Source organism: Coenobita brevimanus, chromosome 88, assembly GCF_032717465.1.
Source record: "Coenobita brevimanus isolate Jiangsu-jjx chromosome 88, ASM3271746v2, whole genome shotgun sequence".
NCBI lineage: Eukaryota > Metazoa > Arthropoda > Malacostraca > Decapoda > Coenobitidae > Coenobita > Coenobita brevimanus.
This window is the reverse complement of record NC_137041.1, coordinates 12,877,306-12,891,137: the sequence shown is the minus strand read 5'-3', so window position 1 is coordinate 12,891,137 and position 13,832 is coordinate 12,877,306.

The following is a 13,832-nucleotide window of genomic DNA, read 5'->3' as shown; positions in this document are numbered from 1 at the left end:
ACTTAAACTGGGGATTGCAGCACTCTTGTCCCAGCACTTTATGTACCTGCTCACTTCTCTAATCCACTAGACTACATTTAATGCACACTGGCTGTCAAAAGTTCTATCCTGATCACAGGCACAACATGAATCTCTATCAACTGAGGTTCGAACAACGGTGCTTTGGGAGGAGGAGGATGCGAGGTGCCGGCCGCCGGGGTGGCAGGAGACGGGCTCAGAGGGAGGGATTCAGTGTCCACATCCATGGGATGATTAGTAACCAATATTGCTATGATCTCAATATGATTCACTGATAAGGTTGAGATGTGATATTGATGACTTACAATAATATGAACATGGTCAAGTATTCCATGAGACTGAGAATACGTGAATGTCAGCCTTGGTATACTCGTAGTGATTTTCAGCCTGTGCAGTTCAGGGGTGTAGGAAACGGACAGCACGAAGTAATGAGGTTAAGCTGATAACAGAAATGTCCCAGATTACTACTAACTTCGATCAAAGCAAGTGGCTCTGGTTATTTTGTTGTATGCCCTTGTGTCTCCATCCCTATCTCTTATATTTCGATCTCAGTTCTACCCATTCTCACACTTCCTGTCAGCCTCCTACCTCTTTCCTCCCTCTTCCTTACCTCTTCTTACCTACTTACTCCCTTCCTTGCGGGTTCATGGATCTCCTGTTTAGATCCAATGTTATATGTGATCAAAAATACAGGGAGAACTAACTAGTGATTTAAAAACCAGTGGTAGTGGAAAGTTTCCTTTTACAACGCATACCAAGACATTCATTGCATAAATAATATCTAGAGACAGTCTAACCAGCTTTATTCGTAGCCTCTTCATTATCAGAACAAATACTCATTTTCCAAACCTTCCCTTATTCATTGCATGCATATATACTGTGGAGGGGGTGACACAATCTGGCCGCACTATGGGGTGGTACTACTACTCTGCGGCCAGGTTGTGTTAGGAAGAATACTGCCACCGTATTCCCTGCGTGTCGTAAAAGGCGACTAAAAGGGGCGGGGTGAGGGAACTAGGGACCCCCTCCTCTGTTTTTTACTTCCTAAAAAGAGACAGGCCAGGAAAAAGCATGGGGGATTGGGTTATCTATGTACCCTGAAGATTGGGTCTATGAATGTGTGTGGATGTAGTACGATTGAGGCTAAAAGGGAGGAGATTGGGAGAATGTTTGTTAGAGGAAAGTTGGATGTGTTAGTTTTGAGTGAAACGAAAATGAAAGAGAAAGGTGAGTGTATGTCTGGAAGTGTGAATGGAAGATTTTCAGGTGTTGATAGAGAAAGGTTGGTGGGACCTGAAGGAGGTGGCAAGAGACAAATATTTGTGAAAAGAGTTCATCGAGGCCCTATGCATTCCGTGGGGTGCTACAAGAAATGATTGATTGCTTGATTGATGGTTAGGATAGGTTAGGTTTGGTTGGCTGAGGCTGTGTTTACCATGCTTTGTTATTTCCACTGAGCTCTATAGTATGGAGGGGCTTTTGCATGGGTAGTGCTGTATAGATTTAGTGGCCACTGCCAGGGGCCCAGTGTGGCGCTGATGTAGTGGCAGCCATGCTTATGCACCCAGCCAGACGTCCCCACCTTTTGAGAACATCTGATGATTCTGGAAAATACAGTGACATCGTCCAGAACGCACCTTACGGATGCAACAGCAAATCGGAGACAGCAAACCAAGAACAGTGTTCCATTTGCATCATCATGTTAGAGGTGACGAATGTGGTGCCTCAACATGGTAGCCGAAGTCATATGCTCGCTACGGAGATAGCACCTCCATAATGTAGTCAGTGGTTATTTCCTAGTCACGCCCGAGTTTCACCTGTTTTGCCATCACCATTGATATGTAATGCTGAATCATACAGTACTACGATTATCACCTCTTGATTAACCAAAGGATGCAAATGTATTCTCTATAGATGTAATAGTAGTAAGGAAACGAGTGTGCATATTTGGTGATCAGCACAAGGGTAACCAATCACAGTCCGATGCGAGTATGGGATACAAGTATTCTGGCCTCCACGGACAATCTGCTAGCTCACTCCATATCGACTCGGCATTAACCAACACGACAGTCTGCTTGTTCTCCGAGGAAGGACTGCTGGACTGCGAGAGAGTGGCCTAAGTATACGGGCTATCGCTCACCAACTTGGCGCCTCTCTTTCAACAGTGACCAGGTGGACCAGACGGTGGGAGGAAAGTGGAAACCTGTGCAACCTGGGTATGTGTGGAAGTTAATAGTTGTAATGAAGTTAACTGTAAACTTTATAAAAAAAATGGGTTATTGTAAATAATATCATTGCTATTATTATAATCAGTAGTGGTAGTAATAGTAATAGCAGTAGTAGTAATAGTAATAGTAGTAATAGTTGAAATATTACATGTAGCAGTAGAAGTAATAGTAAAAGCAGTAGAATAAAAACAGTAGTAGAAGTAGTAGATGTAGTAGTAGGCGTAGTAGTAGTAGTAGTAGTAGTAGTAGTAGTGGTAGTAGTAGTAGTGGTAGTAGTAATAGTAGTAATAGTGGTAGTAGTAGTAATAGTAGTAGTGGTAGTAGTAGTAATAGCAGTAGTAGTAGTAGTAGTAGTAGCAGTAATGTTAGTGACTCCAATAATGTCTTTATTATCATTGTTATCTTAATAAATCCAAAATAATGAAAGTAATAGTAGATGGTTGGTAACCACAGCCGTTGGCGTGCTTGGGGCCAGCGGATTGTGATATGAGGGTTAGTGTTAACCTTCACATTACAACTCCAAATGGTGAACTGTATTAGGAAGGCTGATTTTGATCTTCACAATAATTCCCCAATGGATGGAGGTGATTTTATAATAGTAGAAGTAGTAGTAGTATTAATGATAGTAGTGGTAATAGTAGTAGTAGAAACAGTAGTAGCAGTGGCAGTAGTCATAGCCATATTAACAAAAACATCAGTGTATTTCCAATACAAACCATGAAAGCAAGCAGAAGAGAAAGAGTTGTCAGTTTCCCGCTTGTGCTCCGAGACACACCTCGTGCGTGTGTGCCAAGTACAAGAATATTCAGTGCCTTGTGACGTTAAGCAGTCTTATTTCCTAGATACATACAGTATTATTTACAAAGTCTTTCCTAAACTGGCAGATAAGTCATCATCACAATTATGTAAGCTGACAGAGAACCATTGTGTACAGAATGAGTGCCGTAAATTTGGCAAGGTTGCACTGTTGAGCCACCTCGCATCACCATGCGGGTCAGGAACATCGACTGGTCCGCGCTGACTGCGAAAATCACCATCTATTTATAACACTTCATAATCTAATTCAAATTTCTTTGGTAACAATATACTTTTTGAGCTGAATTTTATTTCATGAGACTGGAAAATTAATTTATATTCATACTGACTTTTTATTGCAAACAATTTACGAACGACGATTAATAATAAAATTACGAAGACCTGTAGAATTACATGCTACCACCCTCCTGTGCTGCATTAACCAATGAGCACCTTTATCTGAAACGTCTCAGCACCAGAGATCCCTTAAATGAAAAGAAATTAGTTTATTTCATCCATCAGTATATCCCCTTGTATACACATAACACACCTATCACGAATACAGATTGCCCCGCGAGTTACGACAGATACGGCTGGAGATTACTGTTTACGTAATTCTACTTAAGAAATGTTTTACTGATGTGTTCTTATCAGCGGTAATTGAGTCACAGTTATGCAGTTATACCTAACACTAATTTTAAATGCACATCATATTATTTCATAACTCTTTACTTCCTATACTCACATTCGTAAACTATGTTTTATATGGAGAAGCCATGCATAAAAAAAATATATATATATATTTAAAAATTGGCAACACCTAACAAACACGATAGTAAAGCAGACGACACCGCTCCTGCTCACACTACTACTTTTCCCATTTAACTGCTCAAACTTGTTTACTGCTTAACTACTGGGAAAAAAATACGTTAACAGAACATTTATATTTTACTCAGAATTGCCTAAACAATCATCTAAAGTAACTGGCAAGGCCCACACAACACCCTGTAAAACAGCTAAATCATAGAATCCATATTTCTTAAAATTAACAACCATTAGCTACCTTATGTGAAGAAACTATCAACATATCATTATCATCGTTTTTCTTTCTAATCTTTATTATAGTAATGCTATTAATAGTATTATTTGTAAAATTTTATCTTGAACATAACGTAGTTTTTATTTTCTAAGCGAAAAGACCCCGTCCCCGCATAACAACACTTGGGGAAGATGAAAGAATCCAGCATGCACCAACTGAAAGTCGCTCCACAACTGCTACGACAATTAGGGAAGCACTCCACTGGGCCGTGTCTGTAACTACAGTTTGCAGACGTCTACATGAAGCGGGACTGCACCACAGGGTTCCCGCATGTAAAGAGCATCTCACAGCTGCACACCGTGTCGGCAGGCTCGAATTCACCAACCAGTATATCAGGCAGGACTTGGAGTTCTGGTCGAGCTGTCTTCACAGACGAGAAGACCTTCAGTTCATTTAACCATGGCCGATTACGTGTGTGGAGGGAAAACAACACCCGGTAATGTATAATGACCATTTTGTAGGAGAACAACGTCAGGGCCTACCCTATATTACTAGCAATTAAAGAATGCGGAAAATTACATTGTAGCCAATTGTTCTTCCATGCATCCACAATCCCTGTTTTTTTTTTTTGTTTTTTTTTTATGTGTACGACTCTGAGCATAGGCTTCACAACCTGCTCCAAAGGCCCAGTAGTCCTCCTACATACCATATACCTCTGCATGTCACCAATTCGGCGCTAACACCCACCGTCCATATTGAATACATGCTAGAGCTGTCTCATACAGGACTGGTGTATTGGTATTAGCGGGGGTATTTTTACGATATGTCGGCGGCTCTTCTGGCAGATAAGTAAAGTCTGCTTTTATGATATTCAGATACTTAAACTGTTCCCTGCCCCAGCGGGGATTTGAACCTGGGTCCATTAGGACTGCAGGCCACGTCTCTACCGATCGAGCTACCGCCTCCCCCTCTGTTGATAGATGTCACCACCTTCATTGTCAGATGATAACCCTAGCCTGTATATTATGGATGGATGCCCATAATGGGTGCAAATAGGCATGTAGCCGTTTGCATGTCAATTCAAGCTCTGGAGAACTCAACCTCAGCCAACTAAACCTCACCTACCCTAATCATGGTTGAGTTAATGGGATTCAGTTCATCAGTGGTAGGAATAACTGGCCACCATACAATCACATCCGTACACCATAAAGAAAAAAAAAAAATGCAGTCATAATCCCACATCAACCATATACCCCACCAGTTGTGATGGCAGCGTGCAACAGGTTTAAGTTGCACAGGTTTTACCACAAATCTTAATGAATGACGTAGAAACAGCAAATGTCTTCAAAAATATCACTAATTATCCCAACATTACTTTGTCCAGGATAATTACTTGTAGTGAAACTGAAGTTAAAGGATGTTAAGCCCATATCTGCCATTCACGCATTTGGACAGCATCGTCATGACAGCGTGGTGTTGCCACAGAGAATATGGCTGTCTGCTGTAGTGAAACTATTATTATAGAAAGTAACAGATAGTGTGTAACCATGTGGCACTAGTATACTATTCATACATGGTATTAGACGTTAATTATCTAGAGTCGTTATTGGCTAAAATCATACATTATGGTATTATAATATTTATATGGTGTGTGTGTCAGCCTGACCATGTGTGAAGCAGGATAATGAAGAATACCTTTTCGTTATTGGCAGATACGACCCTCATAACATCTACAATGAAGGATGAAGTGGTCACGTTACGCGCAATATCTGGGACTGGATCCCCATTCCTGGAATGGGAGAAGTGACAAGGACTGAAGGAAGATTTACGTCCGTCACATATATTGACATCCTCCAGAATTTTTTCCTTCCCTCCCTTCAGGAAAAGAACTTCCCCTTTCCTCCGGGCCCCATCATACATTATTTGTGAAGGATCGGTGCCCCATTCACACAGCTGGAGTAGTAAGGGAGTGGTTTGCAGGTCAAGAGAACCTGCAGCTGCTGGAGCTGCCAAGCAAGGGGTGCGACTGCAACCCAGTTGAACATGTTTGGGCTAATATGGTAAACACATGGGAGCCCGAGGTGGAACGCACATGGGGGTAGCTGATGGCCCACACTCAACACCAGTGGGAACTGTTCCGAGCCAGGCCACACCAAGTAAGGGCCCTCGTCTCCTCCATGCCTGCCAGGTTACGGGCAATTACTGATGCCGAGGGTGGATGGACATAGTACTAGGCTGTTTGGTTCAAACAGAAATATTATAGTTAGTCTGGTATGTATGATTGGGGGAAATACAAATATTTTAGTTGGGGTCTGGATTTTAAGAAAGGATCAAATACAATATATTGTAGTTAGCCTGCTTTGTATGAAAGGGTCAAATACAAATAATATAGTTACAGTTTGGTTTTTATGATTATCCCTTAACAAAGTAATGTTATTGGTGTGTTATTTACCTGGCGTCTTTATTTCAGGACAAATATTACGTGACAACATCCAGTAGTTATAAGGCAACCACCATCACACACAGGTCATTGTTCCATCCAACACTCGGGTAACCGTTAAGAATGATGATCACACAATTATGATATACAAAGAATTATGATCGCACGATTAATGATATAGTTAAAGAACAAAACTCTTATTTTATATGTTTTAATAGTGAGTGCGCTGACATGCAACAGATTCACAAATGCTGAGACACAGGACAATAACAGACGTCTCTGTGAAATGAATAACATTCGTCAAGAATACTACTCTCAGTTCCGCTTCCCACACCTCCGGGACACACTTCCTCCCCTTCACTATTACCCTGCTAAACCCCCACCCCCACCCAGCTGCAAACTTCACGGAGGAATGAGAGCAACGGCTGTATGATATTCGTAGATGACAATGGCATTAATAATGATAAACAATGTATCGGAACGTATTAGCATAATTGATTTGTGACACGAGATACAATCAGGTAACGGTAGCAAGCACAAAAGGCTTTCGTCCTCCCATGCGCCAGATCCCTCACGTCCTATCTCCTCGTCACGCCAATCACCTCTCTACTAGCTAATTCCTCACTACTTGTATCTCATCATCACCTCACGCTATCATCTCATCCCAGTCATCATCATTCATTTATATCGAAATGTCCTATCATTAATAAATTACTTGTGTTGTATCATCACTAATGAACCACTAAAGATATGCAGTCTCATCCTTATCTACCTTGCACTCGATCAGTCCCTTGCTGCAACTACCTACCCTCGCCCATTGTCCACAAGCATTAGTATCATGCATGGGTGGTTGAGCCCATCCTTCTATTTCTACCACTGCACATCATCCTCTTCAAGTATTCGTATTTTGTTCAACCCCTTCTCTTTCCCCTTCTTTCACTGGCAAATTGATTATATTCGACCCCATCCCTCTGTCCTATGACCGTTCTCACTCATCATGTGTATCAGTATACTGTATATATATATATATATATATATATATATATATTGTTACGGAACAGCAAAGATAATGTACACTTTAAGTGAGAATACTAAAAATCACTACTGTCCCGTAAAGTTCCAGGTTCAAAGCAAAAGAGTTAGGTAAAATTACAAGTTAAAGTTTAATGCTCAAACTAACAACAAAACATTCAGGACTCATAAGGATAATGTAATGGCAAAAAACAGGTTAAATATATGGTTAACTGCAATAGCCTCTATTAACACGAAATTAGCAAGAGTAAATTTATCTAAGTCAGCCCTGTTACAATGAGATACACTGGGTAATGCTCAGTAAATGCAAGATAAATTATTACAGATACAAATTATTATTAACAATTGTTGACAATAAGAACTTTACATGAATTACAAAAACTTTACTAGGCCTAAGAAGTAACACCTTACACTACACAGTACAAGAACAAAATGCAATATCAGTTATACTTAAATTACACACAGCTGCTAGATGGTTGGAGACTTCTTGAGAAACTCACGATAATAATAACTGTACAGGGGAGGACAGAGATATGAACAAAATGAGGAGTAGATCTAAATGGCAATTAATGTAGAGACTGAGCTCATTATATAGGGGCCGGCAGAGCTTGATACAACTTGTAAGAAGGACGCGCAAATGAAGCCATGGGGACAAAGAGCTGACAATCCTGCTCTGAACAACAGAAAGGACGACTTACTCTACGATAACGGTAGAAGGGGGGGACTGAGGCAGAACACGCTAGTGATCAAACATGCAGCATACTGTGCGTTAAAATTACACAAAGGATGATGAAATCATAGGCTATGTAACACCTCCCCACAAAGAAAAAGAAATTTACAAAGGAAATTTCTTATTACTCTAAAACAATCTGTCTAAAGTCTAGATAAGCAATCTGCAATAACATTTTCTTTCCCCTTGACATGTTGTATGTCTAATGAATACTCCTGAAGAAGTAGACTCCATCAATCTCTGGTTTATCTTTAAACTTACTAAGGAATTTCAGTGGGTTATGATCGGTATAAATGACTATGGGGTCAAAACCAGAACACAAATAAAATGAAAAATGCTGTAAACCCAAAATCAAGGCCAAAAGCTCTTTCTCAATAGTTGAGTAGTTCTTTTGAGGTGGAGTGAACTTCTTACTGTAATAAGATACAGGATGTTCAATACCCTGATCATCATCTTGCAGCAAAACAGCCCCAGCTCCTGTATCACTTGCATCAACAGCCATCTTAAAAGGCTTAGCAAAATTTGGAGTAGCGAGCACTGGCTGACTTAATAGGATAGATTTTAGTTTGTTGAAAGAGGATTCACAGTTATCGGTCCAAACAAATTTAACTCCCTTTTTCAGTAGGTCTGTAAGTGGTGATACAAGAATAGAAAAGTTAAGAACAAATCTCCTGTAATAACCTACCATTCCCAAAAATCTTTGTAGCTCTTTCCTACTTTTAGGTCTGGGAAGATCACTTATAACCTGAACCTTAGCTGCTGGTGGTGCAACATGTCCATCACCAATTACGTACCCAAGGTACTGAACTTTAGCTTGACCAAGCTCACACTTTGATAAATTAGCTACAAGATTAGCCTGAACCAAACGCTCAAGAAATTTACTGACATGGCATAGGTGATCTTTCCAGTTGTCACTGAAGATTAATACATCATCAATATAAACAACACACCCTGCCAAACCCTCTGTTACAACTTTCATGAGCTTCTGAAATGTGGCTGGTGCATTCTTCATACCATATGGCATTAGGAACATGCAAAAGTCTTTCCTAGTGTTACAAAACATGAGATCTCCCTAGCACGTTCAGTCATAGGTACTTGCCAGTATCCCTTTAACAAATCAAACTTACTTATGTACCTTGCCTTTCCGATCTTGTCTATGCAATCTTCCACGCGAGGGAGAGGGTAAGTGTCTGTTTTGGTTATCTGATTAACACGTCTGTAGTCAATGCAAAGCCACTGTGACCCACCTGGCTTAGGGACTAGAGTGGCAGGAGAACTCCACTCGCTCTGACAGGGATCAATCATCTTGTGGTCCAACAGGTAGCCAAGCTCCTTCTGGATGAGAGGAACTTTCACTGGGTTCACACGGTAAGGAGGCAGTTTAATTGGCTCTGCGTCTCCAACATCGACATCATGCATCAACACAGTGGTTCTTCCTGGAGTAGCACGGAACACTTGCGGGTACTCCTGCAGTAATGCCGAAAGCTCCTGCCTTTCCTCGGGAGGTAGATGAGAAAGCTTAGTCTGGAGATCATTCATGATATCAGGATTCTTCCCCAAACTATCACTCAGGATCATGCTGCATGGGAGAGCTTCACTTGCAGACTCGGGTGGAACAACTACAGTGCAGACTGGATTATTTTCGTCCCGCCTGTGATATAACTTTAGCATGTTGATGTGACAAAGTTGCTTGTTCTTTCTACGATCTGGTGTGGCGATGACATAGTTGACATCACTGAGTTTCTTCTCCATGAAATAAGGACCACTAAACTTGGCTTGAAGAGGTTGCCCATGTACTGGTAGCAGAATCAAAACCTGATCTCCTGGCTGAAAGTGGCGTAACCTGGACTTCTTATCATACCAAGTCTTCATCTTCTCCTGAGCAGCTCCTAAATTCTCTCTCGCCAGCTGTAAAGCAGTGGACAGCCGTTCTTTGAACTTCATCACATACTCCAGCAGGTTGACGTCATCTTCCTCCGACAGCCAGCATTCCTTGAGTAACTTAAGGGGTCCTCTTACTTCATGGCCAAACAGTAGTTCAAAAGGTGAGAAGCCCAGTGATTCATTTGGAGATTCTCTTGCGGCAAACACAACGAATGGAAGACCTTTATCCCAGTCTTTCTGATGTTCCAAACAGTATTTCTTGAGCATCGATTTGAGTGTTTGATGATATCTCTCCAATGCTCCTTGGGTCTGGGGATGGTAAGCTGAAGACGTGATCTGGGTGATGCCCAACTCTTGAAAACATTTGACATGAAATTACTTCCCTGGTCTGACTGTACCTCCTTGGGCAGACCAAACTTTGTGAAGAACCCTAGCATTTCCTTAACCACGTTCTTTGCTGAGATATTTCTAGGTGGAATGGCTTCAGGATAACGAGTAGCCATATCAATCAGGGTCAACACATAAGAAAATCCTGAAGAAGACTTAGGAAGAGGGCCCACAATATCCACCAGCACACGGGTGAAAGGCGCCTCAAAAGGAGGAATGGGAAATAGAGGTGCAACCTTTTCGGTCTGATTACACTTCCCCACAACTTGACAGGTGTGACAAGACTTACAATACCAGGAAACATCCCTGAAGATACCTGGCCAGTAGAAGTGTTTCAAAATGCGTGCCACAGTCTTCCTCACTCCAAGGTGTCCTGCCAAACTGGAATCATGAGCCACTCTAATGATATCCTGCCTACAAACACGAGGGATGACAACTTGATGTACAACCTCCCATTCACAGTCGGCTGATGCTGTTGGGGGTCTCCAATTCCTCATAAGTACTCCTGACTTTACATAATAACAAGTAGAAGCACCGGCTGACTCTTCTTCACTGTAAGCAGAGTTAGCTAGACCTTTCAACTCAGGGTCAGCAACCTGCAACTCAACCAACTCTTGACGAGACAAATTATCAACACTACGGGGTACTGCCTCATCTGGTGAGTGGTCCAAATTAGCAAGAAAAGTGTCAACTAGGATAACATCATCATCATCATTATCCTCTAAATCACCAGTAACTTTAGACTTAGCCCTAGTGACAACACATGCAGGGAACACATCAGGGACATCACAATCCTGGGACGCAGCCACTGGCTCACTAGACAACTGAGGAGCTGGACACACTTGACTTCCACCAATATCATTTCCAAGTAAGAAAGTTACACCTGACATTGGGAGTGTCTCAACCAACCCAACCATAACGGAACCATTAACAAAACCAGACTCTAAATTCACTCTGCACAGAGGGACAGAGAAGTAATTATTCCCTACGCCTTGTAAGATTACAGTTTCATCAGAGGAATTAACATTAGAGCCTAGAACATTGGTCAGCATAAGGGATTGGCAAGCACCTGTATCACGATATATTTTAACTGATTTCCTGTCATTACTGTCCAGAGGACTGACAAAACCATCAGACAAGAAATTAGCACATGAACTCTTGAGAGTGTCACCCACGTTACTGCTCAAAAGAGGAGCTCCAGCATGAGAATTTAAGTTACCCCTCAAAGCAGGTTCAGTTAACTCAGTTAAAGAATTCTGGGAACTCTCAAGGGTGGACACTAGACCAATTGACTGAATATTTAAAGACTCCTTTTGGTTCACATCACGCTGTCTCCTGAAACATCTCTCCGTAGTATGACCAAGCTTACTACAATAAGTACATTTACTTTTCTGAAATCTAGAGGTGACGCTGGTATTTACTTCCTGAGAAACATCATCTTTATTCTCTTTCCTGTTACCTGTACTCTGAGTAGAGGCAACGTACTTACTCTCAGCTTTCCCTTTTTCTTTAGAATATCTCTTGTGAGTGAGAACATATTCATCAGCTAAAACTGCAGCATCAGACATATTATCTATTCCTTTCTCATCAAGATATAGGCTTACATCTTTATAAATACACCTCTTGAAGTCCTCCAGCAAAATCATTTGCTTAAATTTACCAAAATCAGAATCCACATTCTTAGAATTTAAGAACTGCTCTAACAGATCTTCATTGATTTTTGGATACTCAACATGGCATTGCTTATCTTGCTTGTAAGTTGTCCAAAATTTTACTCTATAGGCTTCAGGAACAAGCTCATAGGCCTTAAGAATCAAGCTCTTAACTACATCATAATTATCACATTGATCCTGAGGCATAGATGCATAAGTTACTTGAACTTTACCGGTGAGAACAGTTTGAATGAGTACTGGCCAATACTGTTTGGGCCAATTAAAACCTGTAGGTACCCTCTGAAACAACTGAAAATACTTTGTTAAATCAGATTCATTAAAAGGCGGGACAAGTTTAACATTTTTAGCCACATCAAAATCATCAGAGCTAAATGATCCAGTTCCACATTGTTTCATGCGATACTCATGGTCTGCCTGAATCCTAGCAAGTTCAATTTGTGCCTGAGTCTGTACCTCTGCCTCTTGAATACGAGCATTTGCCTGAAATTCAGCCTCCTTAACACAAGCCTCCTTAGCCTGAGACTCAGCCTCCTTAGCACGTGCTTGAAATTCAGCTTCCTTCACACGAGCCTCCTGCAGGGCTAGCTGTAACTTAGCTAATTCAATCTGCGTTTGCTCATTTGGAGGAGTTACATTAAACAAGCTTTTATTAATCATGCCAACAATTTGATCTTTAGAATGATGAGAGTGAACTGCAATTCCCAATTGTTGAGCAACAAGCTTAAGTTCATTCTTTGTTCTGTTTTCTACATCACACACTGTTTGCACATTTGACAAAAAATCTTTGACTTCATGAAGTGTAGTAATAGTAGACATTATGAATAAGTAACAGTCACAAAATATCAAGCAATATCCTTATGATAATATCCTGAATATCCTGATGAAAGGTCGCCAAATTTATGTTACGGAACAGCAAAAGATAATGTACACTTTAAGTGAGAATACTAAAAATCACTACTGTCCCGTAAAGTTCCAGGTTCAAAGCAAAAGAGTTAGGTAAAATTACAAGTTAAAGTTTAATGCTCAAACTAACAACAAAACATTGAGGACTCATAAGGATAATGTAATGGCAAAAAACAGGTTAAATATATGGTTAACTGCAATAGCCTCTATTAACACGAAATTAGCAAGAGTAAATTTATCTAAGTCAGCCCTGTCACAATGAGATACACTGGGTAATGCTCAGTAAATGCAAGATAAATTATTACAGATACAAACTATTATTAACAATTGCTGACAATAAGAACTTTACATGAATTACAAAAACTTTACTAGGCCTAAGAATTAACACCTTACGCAACACAGTACAAGAACAAAATGCAATAACAGTTATACTAAAATTACACACAGCTGCTAGATGGTTGGAGACTTCCTGAGAAACTCACGATAATAATAACTGTACAGGGGAGGACAGAGATGTGAACAAAATGAGGAGTAGATCTAAGTGGTAATTAATGTAGAGACTGAGCTCATTATATAGGGGCCGGCAGAGCTTGATACAACTTGTAAGAAGGACGCGCAAAGGAAGCCATGGGGACAAAGAGCTGACAATCCTGCTCTGAACAACAGAAAGGACGACTTACTCTACTATAACGGTAGAAGGGAG